Raw genomic sequence first — 25,289 nt, 5'->3', positions numbered from 1 at the left:
CCTAACACTAACCCTCCCCTGTAACCCCAACACTAACCCTCCCTGTAATCCTAACACTAACCCTCCCCTGTAACCCCAACACTAACCTTCCCTGTAACCCCAACACTAACCCTCCCTGTAATCCTAACACTAACCCTCCCCTGTAACCCCAACACTAACCTTCCCTGTAATCCTAACACTAACCCTCCCTGTAATCCTAACACTAACCCTCCCTGTAACCCCAACACTAATCATCCCTGTAACCCTAACACTAATCATCCCTGTAACCCCAACACTAACCTTCCCTGTAATCCTAACACTAACCCTCCCTGTAATCCTAACACTAACCCTCCCTGTAACCCCAACACTAATCATCCCTGTAACCCTAACACTAATCATCCCTGTAATCCTAACACTAACCCTCCCTGTAACCCCAACACTAATCATCCCTGTAACCCTAACACTAATCATCCCTGAAATCCTAACACTAACCCTTCCTATAACCCTAACACTAACCCTCCCTGAAATCCTAACACTAACCCTCCCTGAAATCCTAACACTAACCCTTCCTATAACCCCAACACTAACCCTCCCTGTAATCCTAACACTAACCCTCCCTGAAGTCCTAACACTAACCAATCCTGTAACCCTACCACTAACCTTCCCTGTAACCCCAACATTAACCCTTCCTGTAACCCCAACACTAACCCTCCCTGTAATCCTAACACTAACCCTCCCTGTAATCCTAACACTAACTCTCCCTGTAATCCTAACACTAACCCTCCCTGAAATCCTAACAATAAACCTTCCTGTAACCCCAACAATAACCCTCCCTGTAACCCCAACACTAACCCTCCCTGAAATCCTAACACTAACCCTCCCTGAAATCCTAACACTAACCAACCCTGTAATCCTAAAACTAATCATCCCTATAACCCTACCACTAACCCTCCCTGTAACCCTAACATGTACCCTCCGTTTAACTCTAACACCCTCCCTGTAGTCCTAACACTAACCCTCCCTATAACCCTAACACTAACCCTCCCTGTAACCCCAACTCTAACCCTCCCTGTAATCCTAACACTAACCCTTCCCATAACCCTAACACTAATCATCCCCGTAACACTGTCACTAACACTCCCTGTAACCCTAACATCCTCCCTGTAATCCTAACACTAACCCTCCCTGTCATCCTAACACAAACCCTTCCCATAACCCTAACACTAATAATCCCTGTAACACTGTCACTAACACTCCCTGTAACCCTAACATTAACCCTCCCTTTAACCTTAACACTAATCCTCCCTGTAACCCTAAAGTGGTTGTAAACCTCAGACATGAAGTATGAACAAAGCATATCCTTCTATCCTTCATATCTGTCTGCTGACTCCTTATTCTGCTGTCAACATGAGTCACTTTTGACAACTTTGTCTGGCACCAAAGGCAAAAAAAATGATGGGGAGGGAACTCCAGCACATAGCCTGTGATCTACAGCCTCAGCTCTGTTCCTGTGTGCTGTACAACATGAGGGGCAGGGGTGGGGGGTCCCTTCCCTCCAATCAGCTCTCACTGAGCTCTGTGCAGTATCATTTTATCTCTCCGCCCCCTTCTTTCTGAAAGCTGAGATAAGCTGTATAAATTCTAGACTTTGAGCAGCTGTAGAGAACAGCAGATTGCATCCGTTTTTCGTCCACTTCCATTTTTAAAACGGAGCAAAAGAGAGAACCTGCACAGTATAGAAGGATAGGCTTTGTTCATACTTCATGTCTGAGGTTTACCTTTAAGGTCACAGGGAGGGTCAGTGTTAGATATCCCTCAGTCAGCTCCAGCAGAGTTCAGCAGAAGTTAGCAGAGCCAGCACCTCAATCACAGAAACATAGAAAAGTGATGGCAAAAAAAGACTGAGTGGTCCATCAAATCTGCCCATTTTTGTTTTGTTTTTTTGAGGGGTGGGGTTGTGTTCTTTTTTTTGGGCGGGGGGGGGGGGGGGGTTCCTTGTTAACTTTTTTGTCTATGATTTTTTGTATAGATCTATGTTTGTCCCATGCATGTCTGAAGCAATTTACTGTTGACTGGCTCACTACCTCTGCTGGAAGTTTATTCCAATCATCAGCTACTCTTTCAGTAAAATAGAACTTTCTGAGATTAGTTTTAAACTTTCCACCAGTTAGTTTAAGGTCATGTCCCCATGTTCTTGAGTTCTTGGTTTGGTGTTGTAATAGTTCTATCGTATTAATATCTTTTGTAAGCGAGGTCTCCAGAACTGGACACAGTATTCTAAATGAGGTCTAACTAAAGATCAATATAGGGGAATCAGGACCTCCTTCCTCCTGCCAGTGATCCCTCTAGTGATATAAAGATCTATATAGAGGAATCAGGACCTCCTTCCTCCTGCTGGAGACCCCTCTAGTGATATAAAGATCTATATAGAGGAATCAGGACCTCCTTCCTCCTGCTGGAGACCCCTCTAGTGATATAAAGATCTATATAGAGGAATCAGGACCTCCTTCCTCCAGCTGGTGACCTCTTTAGCGATATAAAGATCTATATAGAGGAATCAGAACCTCCTTCCTCCTGCTTGTGACCCCTCTAGTGATAAAAGGATCTATATAGAGGAATCAGGACCTCCTTCCTCCTGCTGGTGACCCCTCTTGTGATATAAAGATCTATATAAGGGGATTAGGACCACCTTCCGCCTGCTGGCGACCCCTCTAGTGATATAAAGATCTATGTAGAAGAATCAGGACCTCCTTCCTCCGGCTGGTGATCTCTCTAGTGATATAAAGATCTATATAGAGGAATCAGGACCTCCTTCCTCTGGCTGGTGACCCCTCTAGTGATATAAAGATCTATATAGGGGAATCAGGACCTCCTTCCTCCTGCTGGTGACCCCTCTAGTGATATAAAGATCTATATAAGGGAATCAGGACCTCCTTCCTCCGGATGGTGACCTCTATAGTGATATAAAGATCTATGTAGAGGAATCAGAACCTCCTTCCTCCGGCTGGCGACCTCTCTAGTGATATAAAGATCTATAAAGAGGAATCAGGACCTCCTTCCTCCGGCTGGCGACCTCTCTAGTGATATAAAGATCTATACAGAGGAATCAGGACCTCCTTCCTGCGGCTGGTGACCCATCTAGTGATATAAAGATCTATATAGAGGAATCAGGACCTCCTTCCTCCGGCTGGTGACCTCTCTAGTGATATAAAGATCTATATAGGGGAATCAGGACCTCCTTCCTCTGCCTGGTGACCCCTCTAGTGATATAAAGATCTATAAAGAGGAATCAGGACCTCCTTCCTCCGGCTGCTGACCTCTCTAATGATATAAAGATTTATATAGAGGAATCAGGACCTCCTTCCTCTGGCTGGTGACCCATCTAGTGATATAAAGATCTATGTAGAGGAATCAGGACCTCCTTCCTCCGACTGGTGACCCCTCTATTGATATAAAGATCTATATAGGAGAATCAGGACCTCCTTCCTCCAGCTGGTGACCCCTCTAGTGATATAAAGATCTATATAGAGGAATCAGGACCTCCTTCCTCCTACTGGTGACCTCTCTAGTGACATAAAGATCTATATAAAGGAATCAGGACCTCCTTCCTCCTAATGGTGACCCCACTAGTGATATAAAGATCTATATAGAGGAATCAGGACCTCCTTCCTCCTACTGGTGACCTCTCTAGTGACATAAAGATCTATATAGAGGAATCAGGACCTCCTTCCTCCTAATGGTGACCTCTCTAGTGACATAAAGATCTATATAGAGGAATCAGGACCTCCTTCCTCCTGCTGGTGATCCCTCTAGTGATATAAAGATCTATATAGAGGAATTAGGACCTCTATTCTTCAGCTGGCAGCCCCTCTAGTGATGCATCCTAGAATTCTGTTCACTTTCCCCACTGCATGATCACACTGTTTGCTCATTTTGCAATCATCTGAAATAAGTACCTCCAAGTCCTTTTCCTCTGTTGTGCTGGCTAACAATGTGCCCCCAATGTTGTAATCACTCAAGGGATTATTTTTCCCTAGGTGCATTATTTTACATTTAGAAACACTGAACTGCAATTTTCACTTCTTTCAGCAGTAGAAATCCCAGCTGGACTGCCCAGAAGGACATCAGCCCTTCAGGCTGAGATCTCCTCCTCCTGGACAAGAACCCCTGTGCCCCAGGCTTCAAGTTATTTATGCTCCCTCACAGCTACCACCTGGGCACCATCCCAGGGATTGGCTGAGACATAAATATTCAGAGTGTGAATTTGACTCTCCCAACCCACTATCTTCCTCAACCATTCAGAAGATGGGGGAAGAGTCAACTCACAGCCTGTGAAACTCAGAGAAGACCAAAGTAAGCACAGGCAGTTTCACTGATTATAGGAGAGTTAAGAACGAAATTGACCTAACCTAGCACCTATCTAAGAGGGTGCTACATCAAGTTTTTAACCACTTGCCGACCACCCTGCAGCAGTTTTACTGGTACAGGGCAAACGCTCTGTGCAAAATCACGTATATATATGCAATTTAGCATTTCCGGGTAGGGGGTGCACGTGCCGTCCTACCCATGCTGTAATTGGCTCCTGTAGGTGTCAATCACTGGGTCCCTAGCCAATGATTGTTGGCCAGGATTCGTGGTGCTCGGGGAGCAGCTGACAGGAGAGAGATCTGTGAGTGTAAACAACACAGATCTCTCTCCTGTCAGCGGGGATGTGCTGGTATTTATCTCTCTGCAAAGCAGGGAGATAAAAACCAGCACGTCCCCTAGTAAAACACAACACCCTTTGATCACCCCAGATGTTATCCCCTTCCTGCCCAATGTCATTAATACAGTGTCAGTGCCAGGGGCGGACTGACAACTCATGGGGCCCCCGGGCAATAGGGGATCATAGGGCCCCTGTGTCCTTGCCCACACTCAAAGCACACCAAAAAAGCCTATAAAAGGTACCAGGGGCATTTCATGGGGCCCCCTACTGATCCAGGGCCCTTGGGCAGTACTCAAGTGCTCAAATGGTCAGTCCGCCCCTGGTCAGTGCTTTTTATTAGCTCTGATGACTGTATTAGTGTCACTGTTAGTTAGTGTCAGAATGCCCGCCGCACTATCACAGTCCCACAATAAATCACTGATCACCGCCATTACAAGTATAAAAAAAACAAATTCTAGTATATATACTGACATTTGTAGACACTATAACTTTCATGCAAACCAATAATATACACTTTATAAAGAAATTTTATTTTTTTTATTTTTTTATTGGATATGTTTCAGAGCTACAGAGCAAAAAAGAAATATATATATATTTTTTACATTGTCGGCCTTTTTTCATGTATAGAGCAAAAAAAAAGAAAGAAAGAAAACAGTGGTGATCAAAGACCAACTAAAAAAAGCTCTATTTGTGTGAAAAAATTATATATATTTCATTTGTGTACAGTGTTGCATGACCGCCCAATTGCCAGTTAAAGTGGCGCAGTGCCATATACCTAAAAAAGGTCTGGTCATGACAGGGGCGGACTGACAACTCATGCGGCCCCCGGGCAATAGGGGATCATGGGGCCCCTGTGTCCTTGCCCAAACTCTAAAAAGCCTATGAAAAAGGTACCAGGGGCATCTCATGGGGCCCCCTACTGACCCCGGGCCCTCGGGCAGTGCACGAGTTTCCAAATGGTCAGTCCGCCCCTGGGTCATGAAGGGGGGCACATTTTCTGGAGGGCAACACATAATTAAATATGATGTAATATATGAGGACGTAAAACTGTAAAAAAAGAAATATATATATTTTTTTACATTGTCGGTCTTTTTTCATGTATAGAGCAAAAAAAAAAAACAGTGATGACCAAATACCACCAAAAAAAGCTTCATTTGTGTGAAAAAATTATATAAATTTCATTTGTGTACAGTGTTGCATGACTGCCCAATTGCCAGTTAAAGTAGCGCAGTGCCATATACCAAAAAAAGGTCTGGTCATGAAGGGGGGCACATTTTCTGGAGGGCAACACATAATTAAATATGATGTAATATACGAGGACGTAAAACTGCAAAAAAAAACAAATATATATATTTTTTTACATTGTCGGTCTCTTTTCATGTATAGAGCAAAAAAATTAGAAAAAAAACCCAGTGGTGACCAAATACCACCAAAAAAAGCTCTATTTGTGTGAAAAAATGATATAAATTTCATTTGTGTACAGTGTTGCATGACCGCCCAATTGCCAGATAAAGTAGCGCTGTGTCATATACCAAAAAAAGTCTGGTCATGAAGGGGGGCACATTTTCTGGAGGGCAACACATAATTAAATATGATGTAATATACGAGGACGTAAAACTGTAAAAAAAAGAAATATATATATATTTTTACATTGTCGGTCTTCTTTCATGCAAACCAATAATATACACTTTAAAAAAAATAAATTTTATTTTTTTTATTTTTTTATTGGATATGTTTTAGCGCTACAAAGCAAAAAAGAAATATACAGTATATATATTTTTTTACATTGTCGGTCTTTTTTCATGTATAGAGCAAAAAAACAAAAACCCAGTGGTGATCAAATACCACCAAAAAAAGCTCTATTTGTGTGAAAAAATGATATAAATTTCATTTGTGTACAGTGTTGCATGACCACCCAATTGCCAGTTAAAGTAGCGCAGTGCCATATACCAAAAAAAGGTCTGGTCATGAAAGGGAGCACATTTTCTGGAGGGCAACACATAAGTACACATAATTAAATATGATGTATAATATACGAGGACGTAAAACTGTAAAAAAAAGAAATATATATTTTTTTTTTACATTGTCGGTCTTTTTTCATGTATAGAGCAAAAAAAAACCCAGCGGTGATCAAATACCACCAAAAAAAGCTTCATTTGTGTGAAAAAATTATATAAATTTCATTTTTGTACAGAGTTGCATGACCGCCCAATTGCCAGTTAAAGTAGCGCAGTGCCATATACCAAAAAAAGGTCCGGTCATGACAGGGGCGGACTGACAACTCATGGGGCCCCCGGGCAATAGGGGATCATGGGGCCCCTGTGTCCTTGCCCAAACTCAAAAAAGCCTATGAAAAAGGTAGCAGGGGCATCTCATGGGGCCCCCTACTGACCCCGGGTCCTCAGACAGTGCCCGAGTTTCCAAATGGTCAGTCCGCCCCTTTGTCATGAAGGGGGGCGCATTTTCTGGAGGGCAACCCATAATGAAATCTGATGTAATATGATGTAATATACGAGGACGTAAAACTAAAAAAAAAAGAAATATATATTTTTTTTTTACATTGTCGGTCTTTTTTCATGTATAGAGCAAAAAAAACCCCAGCGGTGATCAAATACCACCAAAAAAAGCTTCATTTGTGTGAAAAAATTATATAAATTTCATTTTTGTACAGAGTTGCATGACTGCCCAATTGCCAGTTAAAGTGGCGCAGTGCCATATACCTAAAAAAGGTCTGGTCATGACAGGGGCGGACTGACAACTCATGCGGCCCCCGGGCAATAGGGGATCATGGGGCCCCTGTGTCCTTGCCCAAACTCTAAAAAGCCTATGAAAAAGGTACCAGGGGCATCTCATGGGGCCCCCTACTGACCCCAGGCCCTCGGGCAGTGCCCGAGTTTCCAAATGGTCAGTCCGCCCCTGGGTCATGAAGGGGGGCACATTTTCTGGAGGGCAACACATAAATAAATATGATGTAATATATGAGGACGTAAAACTGTAAAAAAAGAAATATATATTTTTTTTTACATTGTCGGTCTTTTTTCATGTATAGAGCAAAAAAAAACGCAGTGATGATCAAATACCACCAAAGAAAGCTCTATTTGTGTGAAAAAAAGTATATATATTTCATTTGTGTACAGAGTTGCATGACCGCCCAATTGCCAGTTAAAGTAGCGCAGTGCCATATAAGAAAAAAAAGGCCTGGTCATGAAGGGGGGCACATTTTCTGGAGGGCAACACATAATGAAATCTGATGTAATATGATGTAATATACGAGGACGTAAAACTGTAAAAAAAGAAAAGAAAAAAGAAAAGAAAAGTCAGTCCACTCCTGGGTCATGAAGGGGGGCGCATTTTCTGGAGGGCAACCCATAATTAAATATGATGTAATATACAAGGAAAACTGTAAAAAAAGAAATATATATTTTTTTACATTGTCTGTCTTTTTTCATGTATAGAGCAAAAAAAAACCCCAGCGGTGATCAAATACCACCAAAAAAAGCTTCATTTGTGTGAAAAAATTATATAAATTTCATTTTTGTACAGAGTTGCATGACCGCCCAATTGCCAGTTAAAGTAGCGCAGTGCCATATACCAAAAAAAAGGTCTAGTTATGAAGGGGGGGCACATTTTCTGGAGGGCAACACATAATGAAATCTGATGTAATATACGAGGACGTAAAACTGTAAACCTCAAAAAAAAAAAAAAAGTTTCAAGCCCAACTGGCCATAAAGCCATCACGGATTCCATTTCCTGTAGTAATGAAGCTAATTTAGGATCTGTAATGGATATTCGGCTCATCCCGGAGGTAATGAACACAAGGCCCCGAGTCCACCAGCGCAGTGCAAGGCGCTGCGGCTACCCCGTTCTTGGAGCAAGGTTACCGCCGGTTTATAGATCCCTCATTGTTCTGCAGAGATTCAGCTCTGGAATAAAAGCCTGAAGTTCCCATTGTGAAGGAGATTGTTTCTGATTAATATATTAGAATTACTCGCGGAAAAGAAAGGAGAAAAAAAGAAAAAAGTTAATTGCAGATGGAAACACATTTGTCTGCCATCGGGGAGAATTGATGACGGCGGTCTACAACGCATCAACATCGGAGGAGGATGATAAAAATCTTTTTTCACACCGACTTGCCAATTGACTGTGCTGGGGGGGGGGGGGTAAAACTGGAGCGGCAGAAATGGCTTGTAAAATTGATCCCTTCCCTGGCACGAGGCGGGTTTTTTAAGATAAAAGAGGAAAGAAAATTATTTTAATGACTTATCCGATGATTTCAGCGCTGAGATTTATCAGCCGTTATCTCACCTACCTTCTCTTTGTAATGGACTTCTAAAGCCAAACCGGAGATTGCAGTCTTTTCTCCAGACTGGATGAAACTAATGTGTGATCTATACACAGCAATATGTGCGCAAGGTAATGCACCATTCGGGAGTTTATCGAGATATTGTAGGTCAGCAAAGAGTTCCGTGACAGAGAAAATCAAAGTCAAGGCTTTATGCTGACTGTGGCGTTCCGGGATGACTCTGCATATCCCTTATGAAAAGACCATTGTGGTGTTCAAAGCTGAAGTTTAATCTGTTCGTATTACCTTTCCTGGTCCCTTCTCTTTATCAATGTGCATAGCTTATGTTCAGGGGCGGACTGACAACTCGTGGGGCCCCCCGGGCAATAGGGGATCATGGGGCCCCTGTGTCCTTGCCCAAACTCAAAAAGGCCTATGAAAAAGGTACCAGGGGCATCTCATGGGGCCCCCTTCTGACCCCCCTGGGCAATAGGGGATCATGGGGCCTCTGTGTCCTTGCCCAAACTCAAAAAGGCCTATGAAAAAGGTACCAGGGGCATCTCATGGGGCCCCCTTCTGACCCCCCCGGGCAATAGGGGATCATGGGGCCCCTGTGTCCTTGCCCAAATTTAAAAAGGCCTATGAAAAAGGTACCAGGGGCATCTCATGGGGCCCCCTTCTGACCCCCCCGGGCAATAGGGGATCATGGGGCCCCTGTGTCCTTGCCCAAACTCAAAAAGGCCTATGAAAAAGGTACCAGGGGCATCTCACGGGGCCCCCTACTGACCCCCTGGGCAATAGGGGATCATGGGGCCCCTGTGTCCTTGCCAAACTCAAAAAGGCCTATGAAAAAGGTACCAGGGGCATCTCACGGGGCCCCCTACTGACCCCGGGCCCTCGGGAAGTGCCCGAATTTCCAAATGGTCAGTCCGCCCCTGCTTATGTTAGACCCAGTGACATGGTTACTGGCTCTGTGTGCTTCTCTATGAAATGCAGGTAAATCATAGTTGGTGGGTGGGGCTGTAAGGGTGATATACATAGCTCCCTGAAAACATCACGACCTCAGTGCTCCTCACAAGAGCTCCCAACCCTGATCCAAGCAGTGGACTGGCATTGGGAAGGTTCAAGTGTAGCGATCACCCCTGTTTTGCCCCAGGTTCTTTTCCCCGACTAGTGTAACTGCAGCCAAGCACACTGTCACAGTCGCTCTTTTAGCTCCAGGAACAGTCTAGGGTGTTCTTTTTTGATGCCTGAATAAACTCTCCAGTGCTCCAGGGATCAAATGCCAAAGCAAAGCCAGGGGAACCAGGACCAAAATCGCCTATGGACAGCCTTTCGGAGATGCTGCCCTCCTCAGATAGGGAAATCAGCAACTGAAAAAAGAGCAAACAGCACCTCCTGTTTGCACTAGGGCAGTGGTGGGCAACCTTTTTTTTTAACTGAGCCAAATCTCGCCAAAACCACGATTGAAATTTATTTTGAGAGCCACATTTTTAAAACTGAAAATACATAGGATGGTACACTGTTTTTAGTTTCAATAAGTTTTTATAGTAATTCATCCCCCATAGTAATTCATCCCCCATATAGTAATTCATCCCCCATATAGTAATTCATCCCCCATAGTAATACATCCCCCATATAGTAATTCATCCCCCATATAGTAATTCATCCCCCATAGTAATTCATCCCCCATATAGTAATTAATCCCCCATATAGTAATTAATCCCCCATATAGTAATTAATCCCCCATAGTAATTCATCCCCCATATAGTAATTCATCCCCCATAGTAATTCATCCCCCATATAGTAATTCATCCCCCATATAGTAATTCATCCCCCCTATAGTAATTCATCCCCCATATAGTAATTCATCCCCCATATAGTAATTCACCCCCCATAGTAATTCATCCCCCATATAGTAATTCATCCCCCCTATAGTAATTCATCCCCCATATAGTAATTCATCCCCCCTATAGTAATTCATCCCCCATATAGTAATTCACCCCCCATAGTAATTCATCCCCCATATAGTAATTCATCCCCCCTATAGTAATTCATCCCCCATATAGTAATTCATCCCCCATATAGTAATTCATCCCCCATAGTAATTCATCCCCCATATAGTAATTCATCCCCCCTATAGTAATTCATCCCCCATATAGTAATTCATCCCCCATAGTAATTCATCCCCCATATAGTAATTCACCCCCCATAGTAATTCATCCCCCATATAGTAATTCATCCCCCCTATAGTAATTCATCCCCCATATAGTAATTCATCCCCCATATAGTAATTCATCCCCCCTATAGTAATTCATCCCCCATATAGTAATTCATCCCCCATATAGTAATTCTTCCCCCATATAGTAATTCATCCCCCATAGTAATTCATCCCCCATATAGTAATTCATCCCCCATATAGTAATTCATCCCCCATATAGTAATTCATCCCCCATAGTATTTCATCTCCCCTATAGTAATTCATTCCCCATATTAATTCATCCCTCACAGTACTATTCCCCCCCAAGTAGTAAGCCAAGTCCCCCCTGTGTCAATTCACTTACCTTTGCTCCGCGCGTTCCTCTCGCTGTGTTCCCGCGCCATTCCGGTCTTCAGGGCGGACTGTGAGAGGAGCCTAGCTCCTCTCACGTTCGTCACGCTGCCCCGCCTACACACATCCTGACAGCCAATCACTGGCTATCAGGATGTGAGTGGCAGCGAGACTGGCCAATCATTGCATTTGAGCGCGCTGCCCTGGCTGTTTTTTTTTTTGGATCACGCTGCAGAGTCCCTGCCGCCCGAGAGGAGGGAGGGGAGCGGGCGCCCGGCATACAAGAGCCGCATTAAAGCGTGTAAAGAGCCGCATGTGGCTCGCGAGCCGCGGCTTGCCGACCACTGCACTAGGGGATTGCGCCTCCTGTTAGAACTTGGGGTTTCGCCTCTTGTTAGAACTAGGAGTTTGCGCCTCCTGTTAGAACTAGGAGTTTGCGCCTCCTGTTTGCACTAGGGGTTTGCACCTTCTGTTTGCACTAGGGGTTTGCGCCTCCTGTTTGCTCTAGAGGTTTGCGCCTCTTGTTTGCTCTAGAGGTTTGCGCCTCCTGTTTGCTCTAGAGGTTTGCGCCTCCTGTTTGCACTAGGGGTTTCCGCCTCCTGTTAGAACTAGGGGTTTCCGCCACCTGTTTGCACTAGGGGTTTCCGCCTCCTGTTTGCACTAGGGGTTTGCGCCTCCTGTTTGCACTGGGGGTTTGCGCCTCCTGTTTGCACTGGGGGTTTCCGCCTCCTGTTTGCACTGGGGGTTTGCGCCTCCTGTTTGCACTGGGGGTTTGCGCCTCCTGTTTGCACTGGGGGTTTGCGCCTCCTGTTTGCACTAGGGGTTTGCGCCTCCTGTTTGCACTAGGGGTTTGCGCCTCCTGTTTGCTCTTTTTTTTAATGCTTTGTTAACCACTTCCAGTCCGGACACTTTCACCCCCTTCCTGCCCAGGGCAATTTTCAGCTTTCAGCTCTATCACACTTTGAATGATAATTGCGCAGTCATGCAACACTGTACCCATATGAATTTTTTTGCGTTTTTTTTTGAGACAGATAAAGCTTTATTTTGGTGGTATTTATTCACCACTGGGTTTTTTATTTTTTTTGCTATGTAAATGAAAATGTACAAAAATTTTGAAAAAAAGTGTTTTTCTTATAAAATTTTGCAAATAAATAATATTTCATCATAAATCTTGGCCAAAATTTATTCCGTTATCTTTTTAGTAAAAAAAAATAGGCAAATTAGTTTATAACCAAAAATTATAATTTTTAAACTTTTTTTTTACATTTTTTTTTTTTTTATATTATTATTTTATTTTTATTTTTTTTACATACTGTCACCCTAGCAGTACAGTGTCACTATGGTGACACTGTACTACTTGTGCGGGTGATGAAGTTTTTTGTTTTTTTTTTACACTGATTGCTTTTACACTCATATAGGATCCTTCTCTCTGTCTGCATTCTTGCAGCCATTGAGAACTACTGAGTGAGCTGTGATTGGTCACAGCTTGTCACATGGTACAAGGCTGTTGTGAATAGCCCTGTACCATGTGACCTCTGTGATCATTCACAGATTTCACACGTAGTAAGCAATGATGACATCTTGCTTACTACTTTGCATGTGATCACTGATTGGCCAATCAGTGATCACATGATCGGGACCTCGTACAGAGGTCCCGTCCTACGATCGGTGTTTCACTGTGTCCGGAGCAAACAGCGGGCACCAGATCGCGGTGCTGCACGCACCCAGGGAGCGCGCATAAGCAGGGTGCGGGGAGGCCGTTTATAAACAGCCACTCAACGCTGCAGTGCCACCGTCCGGCCGTTTATATACAATGGCTGGACGGGAGGTGGTTAAAAGTTGAAGTTCGTCAGGGTGCAGAGAAGCTGTGGGACACTTCAGTAGCACGATACACACTCACCGGTCACTTTATTAGGTCCACCTTGCTAGTATCGGGTTGGACCACCTTTGGCCTTAGTTCTTCATGGCATAGATTCAACAAGGTGTTGGACACATTCCTCAGAGATTTTGGTCCATATTGACATGAGAGCATCACAAAGTTGCTGAGATTTGTCGGCTGTACATCCATGATGTGAATCTTCCAATCCACCACATCCCAAACGTGTTTTATTGGATTGAGGTCTGGTGACTGTGGAGACCATGGGAGTCCAGTGATCTCATTGTCATGTTCAAGAAACTAGTTGGAGATGATCTGAGATGGTGCATTATCCTGCTGGAAGGAGCCATCAGAAGATGGGGACACTGGAGTCATAAAGGGATGGACATGGTCAGCAACAATACTCAGGAAAACCGTAGAATTTAAACAATGCTCAGTTGGTAGTAAGGGGCCCAAAAGTGTGCCAAGAAAATCTCCCTCACACTATCACACCACCACCAGCCTCAGCCGTTGATACGAGGCAGGATGGATCCACCACACCATGACACCACCACCACCACCAGCCTGAACCATTGATACGAGGCAGGATGGATCAACCACACCATGACACCACCACCACCAGCCTGAACCATTGATACGAGGCAGGATGGATCAACCACACCATGACACCGCCACCACCAGCCTGAACCATTGATACGAGGCAGGATGGATCAACCACACCATGACACCGCCACCACCAGCCTCAACTGTTGATACAAGGCAGGATGGATCCCCCACACCATGACACCACCACCACCACCAGCCTGAACCATTGATACAAGGCAGGATGGATCCATGCTTTCATGTTGTTCACGCCAAATTCTGACCCTACCATCTGAATGTTCCAGCTGAAATTGAGACTCATCAGACCAAGTAACGTTTTTTCCGATGTTCTATTGTCCAAATTTAGTGAACTTGTGTGAATTGTAGTCTCCGTTTCTTGTTCTTAGCTGACAGTAGTGGCACCCGGTGTGGTCTTCTGCTGCTGTAGCCCATCTACTACAAGGTTCGATGTGTTGTGCATTCAGAGATGGTATTCTGCATACTTTGGTTGTAACAAGTGTTTATTTGAGTTACTGTTGCCTTTCTATCATTTTGAACCAGGGGCGGACTGACAACTCATAGGGCCCCCGGGCAATAGGGGATCATGGGGCCCCTGTGTCCTCACCCACACTTAAACCACGCTCAAAAAAGTCTATGAAATGTACCAGGGGCATCTCATGGGGCCCCTGACTGACCCCTGGCCCTCGGGCAGTGCCCGAGTTTCTGAATGGTCAGTCCGCCGCTGTTTTGAACCAGTCTGCTCATTCTCCTCTGACCTATGACACCAACAAGGCATTTTCCTTCACACAACTGCAGCTCACTGGATATTTTCTCTTTTTTGGACCATTCTCTGTAAACATGAGATGGTTGTGTGTGAAAATCCCAGTAGATCAGCAGTTTTTGAAATACTCAGACCAGCCCGTCTGGCACCAACAACCATGCCAATGTTCAAAGTCACTTAAATCCCCTTTCTTCCCCATTCTGATGCTCGCTTTGAACTTCAGCAAGTCGTCTTCACTATGCCTAGAAGCCTAAATGCATTGAGTTGCTGCCATGTGATTGGCCGATTAGCAATTTTTGTTACCAAGCAATTGAACAGGTGGACCTAATAAAGAGGTCTTGAGGTTGCTAGGGGTTCATTGATCTGTGGCCGATTGAGCTCCATTTCGATGGTGCCTGCATAGATGTAGGACCAAGGCTACTTGGTAGAGCCAGCATCATGACACCAAAAATCCTTTTAGCTGTCTGTAATGTATATGAAGAGTGCAGCGCTTATAAACAACAGGTGGACAAAAGAGAACAGTAAAGTCCTTAATAATAGAATTATAGAACAGTCCAGCAAATATATAGATGAATATAAAAAATTGAGGTGACTTGGGTATCCGTGTGGTAGTGGTAATGAAATGCGCACTCACTGGACGCGCATATTAAATGCGCCTTATGTGTGATTATCCTGATGTTAGGTAATAGGTGGTCCTCCCTCTATGGGGTCCGAGGTAGGTGGTCCTCTTCCTCAAACGGGTCCCCCTGTGTAAACCTGATGGATGCTGTCCCTCCGGATAGTCTGGGTAGTGGGTGGTATTCTTTCCTTAGAGTGGATCTGTGGGCTAGAACACTCCCCCAGGGGGTGACAAAAACACTCCCATAGTGTAGTATGTTGTGAAGGCTTTTATTATTAAAGATACATCAGGGTACATCTGGGTAGATCAGGAAAAAATCATTGCAGACAGTAGTCTGAAAAAGCACTGACCAGCTGGTATGTTAAAATGGCCGCCGGAGCTCCACGTTGCTCCGGCGGCGTGACGTCACGGCGTGGTGTGGCTCCTCCTAAAGGATGGCATTTTGACCACCTCTGTAAGGAACACATTTGCCATTGACCCCCGATAAATTGAATTTAGTAAGGGTTCACCGAGACCTGAAATTTTTAGGGGTTCCTCTGGGCTGAAAGGGTTAAGAAAATCCGGTCTAGGTGGTATCCTATCAAAATCCAGCTTTGATTATCTATAGCCGATGGCTGGCAGAGGAACAACGAAAGCTATACTTCGAGGCGTCAACTGTTGATTGAGAGCTGCGCTTGATTGCGGCCATTGCTATTTATCTTACATTATGCAGCTCTGGGCATTCCGCTCACACGGGCCGCTCAGAAATAATACATAAATTCATTTATTTCCCAAACCGGAGCAATAGATTTCTCTCAAAGACAGTCCATAATATAATAGGCATTTTCATAAAATATGTTGGTTTTCCATTCCATGAAGCAGCGGTGACACTGGAGCCACATAAAAGAAAAGCATCATTCAGGAAATGATTGAACTTCAAATTAGGGTTAATATTTTTCCATCCCAGCAAAGATTAAAAGGGATTTCGAGACGGGGTCTCAGTATTCACCGAAAGCGATTGAAAACTGAATTTAAAGGAGGAATGCGGGGCAAGAGAAAATTCACCATTAAAGTGCCATATTATTAATGCTTCGACTTAAGACCACGTTTTCTGAGCCTGCACTTCTTTCTCCATGCAGTTTGATCATCGCTTCTTGAACTGCATGGAGAAATGCTGAACTCTTAGCATTGGCGTTGCCGGAACTCTTGGCGTTCACGTAACAATTCAACTAAAATCATGACTATTGCACCAGAGATAGGCTTGTCTACTCCCCATTGCCACCATGGCCGTTCCGTACAAACCCCCCTTTCCCCTTAACCAATTATACTTACAAAACACGACACCAATTTTGGAGTAAATGGCCAACATGGCCTTTTATTAACAACACAAATCTAAATCCACCAACCATTCCTTATAACAGAAACCCAAAGAATTGTTGTTGGTCTTCGAAGGCACCCCCAAACAATCCGAAATGCATCTGCGGACAACCCTATACACTAGGCCTCCAGCCGCAACCAACCAGCTCGGAGACAACCATACCGTCCGCAGTGCAGCACCACCACCTTCCAGTTAAACCTTGGTTAACTGGGAATGTCCCCGGGCATCCCATACCACCGATGGGTCCCACACCATTGTTTTACCTTCCAAGATGAGAACCGCCTCCAAAGACCAACAACCGCCCAGGAACCAACATAACCCCCTTTAGCCTGGAGAGACCCAATACTCACCAAAAACAGGGAGGGCGGGAGGGAAGCTCTCACTCCTGACTTCCAGCTCAACTGACGCCCCTTCACTGAAACCCCCCACCCTAAGGTGCAGGAAACCCCACCTACTCTCAACCTTCCACCAACCAAATACCCCCACTATCAAAACAAACCCCTTGGATCTGCCTTAACCCTTTCTGTTCCTCCTTCCCCACTCTGGGCCTAGTCATGTATGCCCTGCGCCATTTCTTCTTTCTTTTTTGCTACGGGCATTTCTTGACTATTGCACCAGAGATAGGCTTGTCTACTCCCCATTGCCACCATGACCGTTCCGTACAAACCCCCCTTTCCCCTTAACCAATTATACTTAAAAAACACGACACCAATTTTGGAGTAAATGGCCAACATGGCCTTTTATTAACAACACAAATCTAAATCCACCAACCATTCCTTATAACAGAAACCCAAAGAATTGTTGTTGGTCTTCGAAGGCACCCCCAAACAATCCGAAATGCATCTGCGGACAACCCTATACACTAGGCCTCCAGCCGCAACCAACCAGCTCGGAGACAACCATACCGTCCGCAGTGCAGCACCACCACCTTCCAGTTAAACCTTGGTTAACTGGGAATGTCCCCGGGTATCCCATACCACCGATGGGTCCCACACCATTGTTTTTACCTTCCAAGATAAGAACCGCCTCCAAAGACCAACAACCGCCCAGGAACCAACATAACCCCCCTTAACCTGGAGGGACCCAATACTCACCAAAAACAGGGAGGGCGGGAGGGAAGCTCTCACTCCTGACTTCCAGCTCAACTGACGCCCCCTCACTGAAACCCCCCACCCTAAAGTGCAGGAAACCCCACCTAATCTCAACCTTCCACCAACCAAATACCCCCACTATCAAAACAAACCCCTTGGATCTGCCTTAACCCTTTCTGTTCCTCCTTCCCCACTCTGGGCCTAGTCATGTATGCCCTGCGCCATTTCTTCTTTCTTTTTTGCTACGGGCATTTCTTGACTATTGCACCAGAGATAGGCTTGTCCACTCCCCATTACCACCATGACCGTTCCGTACAAACCCCCCTTTCCCCTTAACCAATTATACTTACAAAACACATGACACCAATTTTGGAGTAAATGGCCAACATGGCCTTTTATTAACAACACAAATTTAAATCCACCAACCATTCCTTATAACAGAAACCCAAAGAATTGTTGTTGGTCTTCGAAGGCACCCCCAAACAATCCGAAATGCACCTGCGGACAACCCTATACACTAGGCCTCCAGCCGCAACCAACCAGCTCGGAGACGACCATACCGTCCGCAGTGCAGCACCACCACCTTCCAGTTAAACCTTGGTTAACTGGGAATGTCCTCCGGGCATCCCATACCACCGATGGGTCCCACACCATTGCTTTACCTTCCAAGATAAGAACCGCCTCCAAAGACCAACAACCGCCCAGGAACCAACATAACCCCCTTTAGCCTGGAGAGACCCAATACTCACCAAAAACAGGGAGGGCGGGAGGGAAGCTCTCACTCTTGACTTCCAGCTCAACTGACGCCCCCTCACTGAAACCCCCCACCCTAAGGTGCAGGAAACCCCACCTACTCTCAACCTTCCACCAACCAAATACCCCCACTATCAAAACAAACCCCTTGGATCTGCCTTAACCCTTTCTGTTCCTCCTTCCCCACTCTGGGCCTAGTCATGTATGCCCTGCGCCATTTCTTCTTTCTTTTTTGCTACGGGCATTTCTTGATTTGCCAACTGAACTGAACGACTGTGCATCACCAATTGTTATTCTTGGGGTGGCAGGTGCAGGCACAGCAATGTACAGTACATGTACACTACCGTCTTTCTTCTTCATTTGGGGCACGCATGCAAGCGCCCCCCTATGCTGTGATTGGACATAGCACGAGTTTGTGCGCAGGTTTCAGCCAATGATTTTGGCTGACAACCTGCTGTGTCCAATCACAGCACAGAGTTCTGTGTGTACAAATGCACACAGTCAACCCCTTGATTTCCCCTTGATGTTAACCCCTTCCCAGCTAGTGTCATTAGTACAGTGTACAGTGAACACTGAAGTGCACCTGGCGACTTCTGTGTCAGTTAGTGTCCCTCCCAGCCAGTGTTTGTTAGCACCAGATTTCCTGCCACACTATCTCAGCCACACAGACATTACTAGTATAGAACAGAAGAGAAGAATGTACTATCTTGTCTCACTATTCTGACTGGGAGTCAGTTATTATGCAGTAGGCTACTCTGGGGAGGCATGTGTTTTACTTTCTTCCCCTCCCCCCTTTTCCCTTCTTTTTTGGATAGTTGTCATGTGTCAATGATATAAATAGTAATGTTATAGGGGGTGCTTCCATCTGTCCAACAGAGATATTTTTTAACTTTTTCCAGCTTTTAAATATTTGAGGGTACACCCCCCCCCCCCTTTTTTTTCTTTACATCTGTTGCTTAGAAGGAGGATAACATTGTTTTCCTGCAAGAAAACTTGATCTTTGACACAAATACTTCTGTTAAAAGTAATGTTCAACAAATAAGTATCATCATTGGGATGGCCTAATTTAAGATAATATCTATAGACATGTGCTATTGCGATTTTTTTCGGTTGAACCCTAGTATATACTATTTGTGTCTCTCTTTTCTCTACTGGTTGATTTTAGACCGTTGAGGTTTTTTGGACTGTCAGACATTTTTTGCGCCCCCCCATATCTGACCTTCTGATTGGCCCCTTGCCTTGTGGAAATACAGAGGAGGCCTACCCCTTATACATGGAGGGTTTTGCTGCTGCACGCTGCATATTGATATCATATGTAAGTCATATCATGTTAATGTATGATCTTGCCTTTTTCTTGTGTTCACATGTTGTCATTTGATATATTCAATTCATGTATATTTCTTTTAGATTTTACAACTAAGTCCCTGAAGAAGCGAACTTTGTCGCGAAACATGTTGGGCTCTTTTCCTGTGGCTTAATGCCTCTCACCCCCCTATAGGATCCATCTGGTGGTTTTTATCCCTAATCATTAGTGTGTTCCTTGTACATGGTGGGCTGTGGGACATTGTCTGCAGGGACAGTATAACTATGTTCTTTTAACCACCTTCCGCCCGCCATATAGTCCAATGACGGGCGCAAGGTGGTTCTCTCAATCTGATAGGACGTCATATGATGTCCTTCCATTCTCACCACGCATGCGCGGCTCAAGGAGCGTGCAGCGCGGTGATCGCCGGTGCGCTGTGTCCCTCAGGCAAAGCGGATCACGGAAAGAGCCGAAGATGACATCACATGTAAACACGGAAATGCCGGTTATCGGCATTTCTCTCCTCTCGAGCTGTCACGCTGACAGAGGAGAGGAGAGAAGAGCCGGTAATCGGCATTCCGTGGAGGGGACATGTACACTGATCATCAGTGTGCCCTGATGATCAGTGTGGCCCCAGAAGTGTCACCTGTCAGTGTCCATCAGTGCCAGCAGTCAGTGCTCATCAGTGCCACATCAATACCACATATCAGTGCATACCAGTGCAGATCAATGCCACATATCAGTGCCCATCTGAGCTGCCTTTCAATGTCACCCATCAGTGCCAGTCAGTGCCGCCTATCAATGCCAATCAGTGCCACCTATTAGTGCTGCCAATCAGTGCCATCTACCAGTGCCAGTCAGTGTCGCCTATCAGTGCGCATCAGTGCCGCCTATCAGTGCCAGTCAGTGCTGCCTAACAGTGCCAGTCAGTGCTGCCTATCAGTACCACCTATCAGTGCCATATAACAGTGTCATGTATCAGTGCTGCCTTTCAGTGCCCATCAGTGCAACCTACCAGTGCCTCCTCATCAGTGCCACCTATCAGTGTCTATCAGTGCAGCCTATCAGTGCCCATCACTGCAGCCTCATTAGTGCACATCAGTGAAGGAGAAAAATCACTTATTTACAAAATTGTATAACAAAAACTAAGAAAATATATTTTTTTTTAATTTTCAGTGGTTTTTGGTTTGTTTAAGAAAAAATAAAAATCCCAGAGGTGATTAAATACCACCAAAATAAAGCTCTATCTGTCTCAAAAATGTTTTAAAAATTTCATATGGGTACAGTGTTGCATGACCGCGCAATTGTTATTCAAAGTGTGACAGCGCTGAAAGCTGGAAATTGGCCTGGACAGGAAGGGGGTAGAAGTGTCCTGTAGGCAGGAAGGGGGTAGAAGTGCCCTGTAGGCAGGAAGGGGGTAGAAGTGCTCTGTAGGCAGGAAGGGGGTAGAAGTGCCCTGTAGGCAGGAAGGGGGTAGAAGTGCCCTGTAGGCAGGAAGGGGGTAGAAGCGCCCTGTAGGCAGGAAGGGGGTAGAAGCGTCCTGTAGGCAGGAAGGGGGTAGAAGTGCCCTGTAGGCAGGAAGGGGGTAGAAGCATCCTGTAGGCAGGAAGGGGGTAGAAGTGCCCTGTAGGCAGGAAGGGGGTAGAAGTGCCCTGTATAGGCAGGAAGGGGGTAGAAGTGCCCTGTATAGGCAGGAAGGGGGTAGAAGTGCCCTGTATAGGCGGGAAGGGGGTAGAAGTGCCCAGTAGGCGGGAAGGGGGTAGAAGTGCCCGGTAGGCAGGAAGGGGGTAGAAGTGTCCTGTAGGCAGGAAGGGGGTAGAAGTGCCCTGTAGGCAGGAAGGGGGTAGAAGTGTCCTGTAGGCAGGAAGGGGGTAGAAGTGCCCTGTAGGCAGGAAGGGGGTAGAAGTGCCCTGTAGGCAGGAAGGGGGTAGAAGTGCCCTGTAGGCAGGAAGGGGGTAGAAGTGCCCGGTAGGCAGGAAGGGGGTAGAAGTGTCCTGTAGGCAGGAAGGGGGTAGAAGTGCCCAGTAGGCGGGAAGGGGGTAGAAGTGCCCGGTAGGCAGGAAGGGGGTAGAAGTGTCCTGTAGGCAGGAAGGGGGTAGAAGTGCCCTGTAGGCAGGAAGGGGGTAGAAGTGTCCTGTAGGCAGGAAGGGGGTAGAAGTGCCCTGTAGGCAGGAAGGGGGTAGAAGTGCCCTGTAGGCGAGGGGTTAAACTGCAAGATGTTTTTTCATGACTTATTGTAATAATAAAGTACAAATGATTTTACTACTATGTGTTTGGAATTTCTGTGCCTTTAAAGTCCATTTGCAACCTTTCCCCCGTTTCTTTCCCTTCAATTTTTTTTTATTACTAGTATAGAGTCTATAGCTGCATAAATTCCAGTATATATACTATAGTTTTTAGATGCTACAGTTGTGACCAAAATTATTCAACCCCCAATGCTGTAAAGGGGTTTAGGGACTATAGTGTACATTTGGAATTGTATTCAGAATCAAATCCTACAAGGACGTTGTAACTACCCAAATGCAACTAAAATGACATCAATTGTTTATGTAATACAGTAGTAAATGGTTCTTATGTGGTTTCTTCATTGCCACAATTATTCAACCCCTTAAAGACTACCACTCTGAAGAACAGAGGTTCATACAGGTGCTTTCCATCAGGTATTGAAAACACCTGTGGATGTCACCGAGCAGCAATCAAGCATAATAAGCACCAATTAGGCAGCTTTAAAATGACTGTGATACTCAGCTCCTTCTAGACATTTACTGGTGTGGTTACAAACATGGTGAAGGCAAGAGAATGGTCCAGGAAGACAAGAGAAGAGGTGATTTCTCTTCACAGGAAGGGCAATGGCTATAAGAAGATTGCAAAGATGTTAAACATACCAAGAGACACCTTAGGAAGCATCATTCGCAAATTCAAGGCAAAGGGCACTGTTGAAACGCTACCTGGTCGTGGCAGAAAGAAGATGCTGACTTCGACTGCTGTGCGCTACCTGAAGCGTAGAGTGGAGAGAAGTCCCCGTGTGACTGCTGAGGAACTGAGAAAAGATTTGTCAGATGTGGGTACAGAAGTTTCAGCCCAGACAATAAGACGCACACTGCGTAATGAAGGCCTCCGTGCCAGAACTCCCAGGCGTACCCCCTTGCTGTCTCCAAAGAATAAGAAGAGTCGACTGCAGTATGCCAAAAGCCATGTGGACAAACCACAAAAGTTGTGGGATAGTGTTCTGTGGACTGATGAAACAAAATTAGAACTGTTTGGGCCCATGGATCAACGCTATGTTTGGAGGAGGAAGAACAAGGCCTATGATGAAAAGAACACCTTGCCTACTGTGAAGCATGGTGGAGGGTCAATCATGCTTTGGGGCTGTTTTGCTTCTGCAGGTACAGGGAAGCTTCAGCGTGTGCAAGGTACCATGAATTCTCTTCAGTACCAGGAGATATTGGATGGAAACGTGATGCAGTCCGTCACACACCTGAGGCTTGGGAGACGTTGGACCTTTCAACAGGACAATGATCCCAAGCATACCTCCAAGTCCACTAGAGCATGGTTGCAGAGGAAAGGCTGGAACATTTTGGAGTGGCCATCGCAGTCACCAGACTTAAATCCGATTGAGAACCTCTGGTGGGACTTAAAGAAAGCAGTTGCAGTGCGCAAGCCTAAGAATGTGACTGAACTGGAGGCCTTTGCCCATGAAGAATGGGCGAAGATACCCGTAGATCGCTGCAAGACACTTGTGTCAAGCTATGCTTCACGTTTAAAAGCTGTTATAACTGTAAAAGGATGCTGTACTAAGTACTAAGATTGAATGTCACTTGGGGGTTGAATAAAACTGATAATGCTGTGAGCACAGAAAAGACATTTGTGGTTATTTCATTATAACTGTTATGTTATATTTGTCTGACCTACAAGTGCCTCTTTAATGTAAATGTAAGCAAGATGACTGAATGATCAAAAGCAATGTCAAACTGGCCAAAACACTCAATTTCAGTGGGGGTTGAATAATTTTGGTCACAACTGTATATCTTTCACACAAACCAATTAATAAACAATACTGGGATTTTTTTTTACATGTAGCAGAATACATTTTGGCCTTAATTTATGAAGACATTTTATTTTTAATTTTTTTATTGGATATGTTTTATAACAGAATGTAGAAAATATTTTTATTCACAATATTCAGCCTTTTTTGTTTATATAATAATAATAATAATTAAAAAAATCAGTGATTATAAAATACCACCAAAAGAAAGCTTTATTTATGTGAAAAAAATGATATACAGTTGCAAGAAAAAGTATGTGAACCCCTTGGGATTATGTGGAGTTTTGCATGAATTGGGCATAAAATGTGCTCTGAACGTCATCTAAGTCACAACAATAGAAGAACACAGTCTGCTGAACATAATACTACACAAACATTAGATGTTGCCATGGTTTAATTGCACATAACATGTAAACATTCACGGTGCAGGGAGGAAAAAGTATGTGAACCTTTGGACTTAATAACTGCTTGACCCTCCTTTGGCAGTAATAACCTCAACCAAACGTTTCCTGTAGTTGCAGATCAGACCTGCACAACGATCTGGAATATTTTTGGACCACTCCTCTTCACAAAACTGTTTCAGTGTAGCAATATTCCTGGGATGTCTCTTAAGGTCATGCCACAGCATTTCAATTGGGTTGAGGTCAGGACTCTGACTGGGCCACTCCAGAAGGCATATTCTGTGCTGTTGCAGCCATTGTTTTGTTGAATTACTTGTATGCTTTGGGTCATTGTCCTGTTGCATCACCCATCCTCTGCGGAGCTTCAGTTGGTGGACAGATGGTCGTACGCTTTTCTGCAAAATGTCTTGATAAACTCTGGAATTCATTTTCCCATCAATGACAACAATCCGTCCAGGCCCTGAGGCAGCAAAGCAGCCCCAAACCATGATGCTCCCTCCGCCATGTTTTACAGTGGGGATGAGGTTTTGATGTTGGTGTGCTGGGCCTTTTTTCTCCACACATAGTGTTGTGTGTTCTTCCCAAACAACTCAATCTTGGTTTCATCTGTCCACAGTATATTTTGCCAGTAGTGCTGTGGAACATCCAGGTGCTCTTTTGCAAACTTCAAACGTGCTGCAATATTCTTTTTGGCCAGCAATGGCTTCCTCCGTGGTGTCCTCCCATGTACTCCATTCTTGTTTAATGTTTTCCTTATTGTAGATGTGTCAACAAAAATGTTAGCATGTGCCAGAGATTTCTGTAGGTCTTTAGCTGACACTCTGGGATTCTTCTTTACCTCATGCAGCATTCTGCGCTGTGCTCTTGCAGCCATTTTTACAGGACGACCACGCCTAGGGAAAGTAGCAACAGTGCTAAACTTTCTCCATTTGCACACAGTCTGTCTTACCGTGGACACATGAAC

This window comes from Staurois parvus, unplaced genomic scaffold (genome assembly GCF_062004578.1).
Source record: "Staurois parvus isolate SC_StPar_1 unplaced genomic scaffold, SC_StPar_1.0 ptg001044l, whole genome shotgun sequence".
Taxonomy (NCBI): domain Eukaryota; kingdom Metazoa; phylum Chordata; class Amphibia; order Anura; family Ranidae; genus Staurois; species Staurois parvus.
The sequence above is the reverse complement of the archived record's forward strand: the minus strand, read 5'-3'. Positions refer to the sequence as shown.